Raw genomic sequence first — 10,492 nt, forward strand, 5'->3', positions numbered from 1 at the left:
CAAATACAGAACCTTCTAAGAACCCAGTTTGAATCATTGCATCTGGTTTCCAGAATAGTATACTCTGAGAATAAGGTTCTTATACTGTTATTTCACAAAAGTTCTCTGAAATTAGTTTAGTAAATTCCTTTCATATTGGGTCTAAACATTTATAATGCCTGTAATGTCTCCAGGAAAGCCATGGTCATATTAATCAATGTAATTTCAAATAGGTTCTGCTTATATCAGGTATATGAAATCTGCCCAAAAAAAGTGGACTAACAAGTCAAAAATGAATATTATTTCATTCATCTTTTGAAACATTGGTTGGAAAGTGGCTGCCACTTGTTAATAAAAAAATAATCTTGTTAATAAGAAGTCCTCCAAAAGATATGAAAAAAGACATGCAATTTAAAAGTTATCCAAAATATAATTATTTTTTACTCTTGCAGTCGAGATATACAGGCAGCATATGACACCAAACAAAACTGACTGGAATGAATGGAATTAACTCTCATTTTCCAAACATGAAGCATCTGCTACAGCCCTGATCTTTTCTGACATCTTGAAATGTAGAATTTTTATCTAGTGGACTCTTGAACTCTGCTATCTGCCAAGAAGAAACTTGGCCCTTTGAGTTTTCTTTCATTCTAGAATAAGATCTCTAGATGTTATCTAGGTAGAATCATATCCCTATCCACCCTTTGGAAATCTGGATAACAGATTTCAGGAAGGTGTCTGGTGCCAATTTTGTTATTAAAATGTGAATTATAACCACCTGAACCATCTGCACCAGTTATAAATCCTAAATATCAGCTATTATTTTTCTTTTAGATTTTTATTCCACCTGCATAATATCACAAGCTTAAAGTGCATGAGTTTTGCTGAGCTCTTCTGTGAAATGAAGAAGTTATTCCACACATGCATTAACTCTCACTTCAAATTATCCAGAACTTGTCATACTGCTTAATTTTTTTGGTAAAGTGTGAATTGCACTTTTGCAGCGTGTGATAGTTCTAAGACTTCCCATTTGGACAAGAGTTTCCAGGTCTGATGTAGTCTTTGATCCAATAAAAAACATTTTTCCTCTTGGTGGTCTGCAGTGAGACTTTCAGAGACCTCCACCTCGTAGCAGGAGTAAGCTTCTACAAAGCTGCAACTAGACCTTGCTCAGCATTGTTTGAAATGATTGATTCAGCATATTTCAAAACCAGGTTGGCTCCAGTAGGTATGGATATTCACTCTTCACCGAAATCTGTACAAATGCGGCTTTTTTCCATGGGGGATCATTGAGATGATCACAGTTCTTTGTCTTGAATAGCTATTATGGTCATTAACTTGCTACTAAAGATCTGCATCACAGCTTTGGTAGATCACAGGAGACAGTGACTACCTAAGTTTGCTGGAATTAACACACTTTCAGATGCACATGATATGAAGGCTTAGGTATTTATTTCCACCTGAAAAATCAGTCATGTTTGCAAAACTCCATGCAAAATTACTAGCACTGCACAGCCATGTAGAAGCATTTCTGAAATGAGAGGAATATTTTAGGGAATGAGTGAGCAAGTGAGCAGTAGGCAGCATTCAGACCAAAGTCAGCTCCATAGTGCAATACTTTGTTCAGAAGCAGAGATGAAAAATAATCAAAATTTATATATACTTAACTAAGTTAATGATGTGTCTTTTACTATTCAATGGTAGTTTCCAAAACTCCAAGCTACACTTTTCTTTTTTTTTTTTTTTTTTTTTTGTGTGTGTGTGTAAAGTGTTCTTTCTTGTTTCTTGAACAGGCAACACCGCTGTCCCAGATGGAGCATTAAGACATGCAACATGGTGCTGGACTGCTTTGAAAAGTCATTTTTGACTTGAACAGTGTCTAAGAACATTAAGCTTCTCTGAAAATGAGGCAAGATGTATCTGTCCAAGGAAATCCTAGGTTGCAAACCGGCTTTGCTTGCAAAATTTTTGTGGGAATCATCCCAATGTGCTCACACTGGAATAGAGTTTAGTCTAGGGCTGTTCCAAAGTATGTTAGTGTGGTGAATTCTAAATGACTGGGTTTTCAGTTGTTTCTGTTACATTATTTCTGATGAAAGTGGTTTTCCAGCAAAATTTACCATTCCTTTACTGACATGCTTTGTGAACATCTAATTATGTCTTCAGAGTAAACCTTTATCCCTAAGAAATCATTTGCTCTTACCTTTCTCCAGATCTCACCAACAGACATTCAGTTTTCCTCATTCAGTATTCTTATTTCTGTTACATATTCATTTGTTTGTTTTGCTATTTTATTATAGCAGTACTGTTATAATGGCTACTATGAAAATATACTGTCACAATTCCTAATCCAAAGTGGGTTTGATGTAGAAAAAACAAAGACAGAGAGTAGGAAAAGTTATTTAAGCAATCAAGGTAAGCTTCATGCATTGTACACATTTGCATCTGTGGATTGCCAGTTTTGATGGCTCCTTGTGGTTGCAAGGAAAGAGATGAAGGACATTACACAAGTAAAAAATACAAAGCGACAGGAAGGGAATTAGGTGCTGGAGGATGGGAAACAGCAGATGGAGTGAATGAAACTGAACAGCTGAAAGCTGAGAAGAAACGTCCAGCAACCAAGGTCAGTGGCACAAATGTTGAAAAAATACAGGGGTTTTTTCATACCCAGAGGCACTAAACCATGGAGTAGTAATGCAATACTACATTTGTAATGCAAATGGCAGGATCTTTCAGGTAACAAGAACTGACAAAATGTGCAACTAGTGACTAGTGAGCAGAAATATGTCTGTTTATTTTCCACATTGTACTCTCCTTATCGACGTCATCCTTTAGCACACTCAGTGGAAGTGCAACCATGCAGCTGATGCTCTGTGTCCTGCATTCTTAGGGGGTGTCTATATCTTGGTAGGATGCTCACCTAAACTTCTTCCATTTTTTGCAGTTCTGCTTTTGAGACGCTGTGCTGTTAATGTTTCATCCAGGAATTTTTTTTTATAAATCTCTCACGTACTTTCAGCAAATGCTTGTGTACATTGGCTGGCTTCCTGGAATAGTTTTAAATATGTTCCTTCTGAAGGGCATCTCCTTACCCTTTAAAATGTGTCTTATAACAATAAAACTGCAATCTCAACTCTTACCTTCCTAAAGGATCAAATGTTAATCTCACTTTATTGATGGGTAAATCCCAAAAGGGAATTCCAGAAGGCCTGGAGAGGTCTAGAATTATTTAAGGGACTGTAATGTTGCATTGGTTGCTAAGTTCTGCCACCCTACTTTCCAATTAAATGTGTGTTTCAGATTTGTTCTTCCTGGTTAGACATAACTGAACTACAGTTATTGCATGACAACAACCTGGAAACCTTCCAGCTTTCACTTATCCATTGGAAGACTAATTATATTGTATTAAAAGACAAAATGGGCCTGTCTGTCCTCATAAGCAGAGTTCGTATGTTGTATTAAGTGTTTAACCTCATTCCAGTGTTCGTCAAAATCAAACACATGAACAAAATGGCCTGCTGCCCTATCATTCCTCCCCTCTCAAATGAACCCATTGACATGCCAGCACGCAGGTTAGTTCAGCAAACATCGCTTCTGACGGCAGCCAGCCTCCCCCTGCTATCTCTGCTTTTCCTCATCACGGCTCCTTGGGTGCAGTTACTTCAGTCACACCCCGTCAGTTGCCGGTGGGTTGTCAGCTTGTCCACCTTTTTGCAGAGGTCCACCAGGCGCGCGCCAGGGGAGCCTAGGGAGCAGCCCTTGCCAGAGGCTCCACGGCATTAACCACTGGAGGCTTCTGGGGCCAAGGCATGGAGCAAGAGAAATCTCCTGCAAGCAAGTGGTAGGTTGTCCATGAGGATACCCTGTAGGTGGAAGGCAGCTGAATCATGGTCTGTACTGTGATTATGACTGCTTTCACAGCTGCCTGTAAAGAGGACTTGAGATAAACCAAAGAGCCCTACATAATGTCTGAAGCAGATGCATACAAGTAGACAACCAGAATAATAACCCATCTCACTGCAGCCAGGGCTTTGGAGCTTCTCCATATCCCAGGCAACCAAGTCTTCCATTTCCTTCTAGAGAGGGCCCACATTTCCCCCAGTCTTCCTTTTATCACTGGCACGCCTGTAGAATCTTTTCTTGTGGCCCTTGATGTCCCTGGCCAGACTTAATTCCATCAGCGCTTTAACTTGATCCCTGACTACTCAAGACAGTTGCTCTGTATTCCTCCCAGGCTATCTGTCCTTGCTTCCACCCTCTGTAGGCTTCCTTTTTGTGCTTGAGTTTGTCCAGGAGCTCCTTGGTCATCCACACAGGCCTCCTGGTGGTTTTGCCTGACTTCCTCTTTGTTGGGGTGCATCGCTGCTGAGCTTAGAGGAGGTGATCCTTGAATATTAACCAGATTTCTTGAGCCCCACTTCCCTCCAGGGCTTTATTCCGTGGTATCCTATTGAGCAGATCTCTGAAGAGGCCAAACTCTGCTCTCCTGAAGCCCAGGGCAGTGGATTTGGTGTGCACCCTCCTTGATGCCCTAAAGATCTTGTACTACACTATGCCATGGTCACTGCAGCCAGTGCTGCCCTTAAGATTCACATTCCCCACCAGCCTATCCTTGTTGGTGGGAGTAAGGACCAGCATAGCACCTCTCCTCATCAGCTTCTGCATTGCTTGAAGGAAGTTATCATCCATACATTCCAGGAATGCTCATGGTAGAAATCTAGGGTTACTTGCAGCAAGATCTAGTAACGCAGCTCAGGAAGGACACACATGTGGATCTCACTAGCAGGAGGAGGTGAGTTTCCTGCAAGCCTAATCAAAGGAGGAGAAATCACATGATGTGATGCTTATTACACTTGTGCTCTGTGAAAGAAGAAAGCGTACGCTTTGTACTCAGCTTGGAGAATGATGTGTGTGAGCAGAAACAACTGTGCTGCAGCTCCTCATTGTCTGCTCACTAGGACTCTGTTCAACACAAGATGATAACAAGGTAATAGGTATTTCCTGCTTAACAATTACATGAATAAAAAGCAGAACAGCACATGCCAGACATCAGCAAAATGTGGCCAGCTCCCATCCAGGGAAATACACCCTAGCAACAGATCATAAACCAAACACAGGAACAGCAACATTGGTGACCACAGAGAGGCAAAAGCTTGTGAAAGTAACTGAGACATTTTGAATACTCGTGTGTATTCACACACCTTTAAGTTGACCTTTAAGTCTACCTTTAAGATGGCAACTACCTCCTCTGTAACTATGAAACCAACTGACAACTGACTGGAAACCAAGCACAGGAAAATGCCCAGGGTTTTCTTTTCAGGGATAAGAATATTATGAGATAGCCCAAGTCAAATGACTACAGATGGGAGAAAACAGCTGCACCAAGAAAAACAAATAGCTTCCTCTCAGCCCCAAACCGAATGGCCCAGCACATGCTGTAATAGCATCCCAGTTCTACCATCAGGATTTCTTTTTTGTATTTTCACTGTATCAAAGAAGTGATTTAAGAGGTAATGCCTGCTGTCAGTAAACGTACTGGGTCCTCTTCCTTGGACTAACACTGACTGAAGCTGTGGCATAACCTGAAGCAGTGATTTTGAGAGGTGTGAGTCTCCTCTTTTATGGCTGTCCAGTGAAAATATTTAGGAAGTTAAATGTCATTAACTTGTCACTGCTTAAATTCTGCAAAATGGCAGAGGGGAAATAACAGGTAGGGATGGAGGAATGATCACTGCCCTGATACTGCCATACAGGGAGAAGGGAAAGCTCCTTTCTGGGTCTGTGAATAACTTCAGTTGAAAAAGTTTGAACATTTTATTTCAAGAGACTAAAAATAAATATTTTGATATTTCATTTTGAGATGGCATATTTCCTTTTGAAAGAAACATATATCTTATGGAAAAGAAAAACATGCGGAGTACATCAGCAGGAAACCCAAGCAGTATTATAAAATGTTTCACTTTAGGTCTGGAAAAAAAATATTACTGTGCATCTTTTCATTGACATGTCTGAAATGATACTGGCTATTAATTTTGCTTGGGAAGAAAAGAAAGTGTCCAGAATATTTTTCAAATTAAGTTCAGTTGGAAAAAATCTTTCAACCATTTCCTTCTAATTTTGCTACAAGACCTTTCTTTTCCCAGTTTTAATGGAGACCTGAACAACTGGGTGTAGTGACACATTATCCAAGGCGTGCACATTTGGAAGAGAGATGCTGTTTTTCCCATATTTTTTTTTTGCACCAGACCTTTGCCCAGAAAAAAAACCCAGCAGACCCTACAACCTCCCCAGTGCAGAGCATGCCAGCTCCCTGGCCAAGCCCAGTGACGCTGTCTGGGCAGCTGATATTTTCGTCTCCATCTCTCCTGCCCACATTGCCACCTGGGGCCGGTGCCTGAACCAGGCAGCCCCATGCAGGGGGGCCATGAGCAGATGGGAGAGCAGGCCAAGGTGGGCCAGCCCCGAGCCTTATCCCGAGGAGCAGACCGAGTGGCAGGTCTCAGTGAGGGGGGGTAGCGGCAGCGGGGCACAACAGGCAGCAAGACCATGGAGTCACCTTGACGTGCCAGGGCTGCACCGTCCACCCTGTGCTGTGGCTCCTGGGCAGGGCAGTGTTTGTAAACCAAGCTTGCCAGGCCCCCACTACCTTTCCTCCTTCCTCCACAGCTAAAATGGCAGTGTTAAAAAGGACAATGAAGAAGATGGTAAGGAAAATAGAAAAATAAGTAAAAGCAACCAAAACCCAGCTGATGTTCTCTGATCAGCCAGGAGGACCCCTGACCACCAGTTTTTCCTGTGCTCTGCATTCATATGTCCAGCTGCTCCTCTTGTGCTCTCTGGTCAGAAACACAGCCAGCGGGTAGGTCCCCAGTGGGACAGTGCAAGGACACTGCTGAACTTACCAAATTGGGACTTTGGAGACCAGAACCCGCCATTGGTTCACTCATAAGCTTACAAGTGGCTGCAGGCAGTTTCCCAGGTCTCATTTCATTAAAGTCATTCCCCTGGAGCTGAACTTAATTACTTCAGTAGGATTCACGTATGTTCTTAAGTATTTTCCTGAATCAGGACCTTAATTGCTCTGTGCCTTTGCTCCCCATCTGCAAGATAGGTTTAACATTCGCTTCCTCCTGCTCTCTGACTGTTTAGATTTACATTCTCCCAGTCAAAGCCTGACTTGCAGCCCCTGCCTGCTCAGCACTTTGTCTGATAAGGCTGAGGTTTCACTCGAGCTGTTTTTGGACCTTGTCACATTTCACACTTACAGAAGCCACACTGCAAAACCTGGTGGCCTTTGTGTGACTTTTGTGTCTCCAACAGTGGCAAAATAAGTTGCTGGTTGATTTGGGAGCAAAGCAGCAAGCAGTCTTTTTTCCTGTAACTCCATTACAAATAGAATAATTACATGGCACTTTGAGACAATTTGCTAAAGATGCTCACACATTTCAAGAGGGTAAAATTACTTTATCCAAAGCAATTACAAAATAGCTAATTAGTGAAACTGACTGTGAGCTCTTAAAAAATGTGTTCTGTGAGATGTTGCTTCTAATGTCAGACAACGAGCCTCCAGTTTATGAGTTATTTTCATGTAATGAAGAAACTCTTCCAATGCAATAAACATGTGGTTTTCAACTGAGATTTTCCTTGCCAAGACGTGCAATAGATCCCCAAATCAATAAGTCAGTGTTCCTGCCACATGCCTTCCCTACAGCCTCATCACACTGTAACTTTGTCAGGTGAGTATAAGATAATTACTGGAGCAGCTGGGCAGCAGCTCCGTGTAAGGGGCAGCCAGGACATTAGCACACTTGTCATAAAACAGAATTCAGGTACCTCCCACATGAATGCACTCGCTGCTGCACTCTCCCCAGAGGAACTCCACTGCTTACTCCAGGACCAGTGGCCACAGAAAGCAGCTTTGAAAAAGCTTTTTAATTCTGATATAAGCATTAATTGCCAATTAATTCTTTCTGTCATCTCCCTGCAAGTTGACAAAAGACCTGTGAGGAAGAAAGCAGTTATCTTGGTCCAGCTGGTTGTTAGGTGGCTTGCCATGTGAGACAGTGGGATCTGTGAAAACAAAAGAGACTGCACTTCAGTGATTCATGTTTCGATTCCACTAGCTGATAAAAAAAATGAACAGATTAAGTACAGCATGTGTTCCACAAAAACACATTTAAAATTCTATGGAGAGAACAATCACGTGTGAAGAAAAAAGCAGTTTCTGGGTTGTTAGAGTTTTTCTTATATTTTCAGACAAAAGGTATCTATTATGTATGAAGTAATTGTTACAGGCTGTGAAATTAGTCTTAAGTGATGGACAGGAGTGACATAGCTTTACAAAGTTAATAAAATACAAACCGGAGATAAAGTGAGTCCCAGGGTTTTTTTGTTGGAGAGCTGTTAAAGCAATTGCTGGCAGAACATTACACCTCAGTGCAAATCTAGTGACGTTTTGCAATAAATAACTTTTATAAAAAAATCCAGACTGTGAATTTAGCATAGAATTTTAAACCATCTGTGCATTGTCACTCTAACACCGAGATCTCACTTATTTGTGTATTTTACCCACATGACCTAAGTAAGTGGGAATAGGAAGGAAATACTAAAGACTCCATTAAAATGAGAGATAACACAGATAAGCAGTTCATTCTTTATAGATATAAAATTTCTTTCATTTCATTTTAAAACCACATCCGCATTTAAGCTCCTTTTTATCTGTGTCATAAAAGTTAGAATTTATGTTTATAAAGACACAATAGCTTAGATACTTTGTACATGAAACTTCACAAAGTGGAAAAATGAACAATTCTGTTCCTTCTGCCCATACAACTAGAGAAGAATGTGCAGTATACAGTTGTGTTCTTTAGGTATAGCTTATGTTTTACAAGTTCACTTGTTTTTTGGATTGATCTTTCTCTTACAAATCAGTGAAACTGTAGCAGATCCATTTCAAAACCAAATGCCCTCATTTGGCTGTCTCTTACTCTGGACGGATCTTTGATAGCACTGTGTCAAGGCCATAACTGAAATGCAAGAAAATTATGCAAATCTGATATACAGACATATAAAAAATTCATGTTCTTAATAACTGAGCACTCCAAATGTGACCTCCACGTTCCTGAATATCCAAATTGTAAGACAGATCTGAGGTGAATTCAGTATATGAAAACAGAACAAGATGAACAAAAACCAGATTGCTCAGCATGACATGTTAGCTCTCACCACTGACACCTCCCTTTGATGGTTCAGCTGCGGCTCCAAGCAGTACTGTAATAACGTTGCTTCCATTAAAGCATTCAGTTACCTTGGATAGACTCTGAACTTGCTTACAGTTTGCATATCTTAGACCAGAGGGAACGATTTTTGCAACCTGCTGCTGTTTTTGTAAAGAAGACCTCACTCATTTTTAAGTGCATCAAACAACCTTTGTATAGTATTTGGCTATTCAATTTATTTAAGAATCCTCAGTCATGATACATAAATAGCTACATATTTCCAGATACACTACTAACCTCTCTTTTAAAACTTTTTGCAAGGAGCTGACCTTCCCACCTGCCACTGTACAGCTGTATTAAGTAGCATAGCTCATCCCTATTGACAGCCATAGCATGATTTCCAAGCAAGACACGTTGACTGGTGGGCATCAACAGCAAACTGTGGTCTAGAGGATTTTCCTCCCCAGTTTCTTACTGTCTTGGCAGGTTTTTTAACTAGCTGCTGATAAGAAGCAATAAATCTGCTTGAGTACTGACAGGGATAATCCAGACAATTGTTGCTCTCTGAGTGAGGTGGAACAGGTTTTCTTTGGTTTGTTTATTTGTTGAACATAGTCTAACACTTATCCCCTTCTGCATGTGAGAAATTTACTACATGTTCCCCTCTGGCAGATGTTTGAGACAATGTCATCCTACACAAAAGCTGTATATTTGGAGATACAGCAGGGTCCAGACTTGGTAATCACCGTTAATCTATGTGTCAGCCTGTGTTTTATGTGCACGCTCCAGCATAATAGATACTCTCTCATCCAGATGGGAGGCCCAGGAGGCATTGTGCATCTAAGTCCTCTTAACCCTAGAAGATCACTAAGTTACAGAGATGCTATACCTGCTAGCTCTTTCCTGTCAGTCATGGAAAAGATAGAGCATGTGATGGTCTCACAAAGCTAGTGTTCCTGCTGCCATGTCCATAGCTAAGGCTACCTCTTTCCAACCCCTTTTCAGGTGGCCCCATCATGAGAAGGGTAGCTGGTAGGTAGAGGAAGCACATCCCTGTGCCTTATTCCTGGGTGGTGGGTACACACCTTGCAAGTTCTCTCCTTGACACCTGTATAAAAAATGATGGCAAAATCTTCAGATTGAGTGGTTTGTGTTCAATAGATACGTCATTGCAATGGTATATGATCATGCAAGTACAACTGTGTATGTCACAGCACTCTCAAAACTAAACTATCAAGCTACAACAAGGCTTTTACCATCCCATACCAGGTTAACTTCAATAAGTAGCTCCCACA

The 10,492-nt window shown here is 41.1% G+C and overlaps 1 long non-coding RNA gene across 1 annotated transcript in view; it reads right to left on the reverse strand.

Annotated features, from left to right (window-relative positions):
* Positions 1 to 1,705: 1,705 nt before the first annotated feature.
* LOC308065367 overlaps positions 1,706 to 10,492 on the reverse strand; it is a 28,166-nt gene continuing 19,379 nt past the window's right edge. The window contains exon 2 of the long non-coding RNA XR_013928751.1: positions 1,706 to 10,305. This is a non-coding gene — a long non-coding RNA (uncharacterized lncRNA). The remainder of the gene's footprint in view (positions 10,306 to 10,492) is intronic.

This window comes from Falco punctatus (assembly GCF_963210335.1).
Source record: "Falco punctatus genome assembly, chromosome: 6".
NCBI classification, from domain to species: Eukaryota; Metazoa; Chordata; class Aves; order Falconiformes; family Falconidae; genus Falco; species Falco punctatus.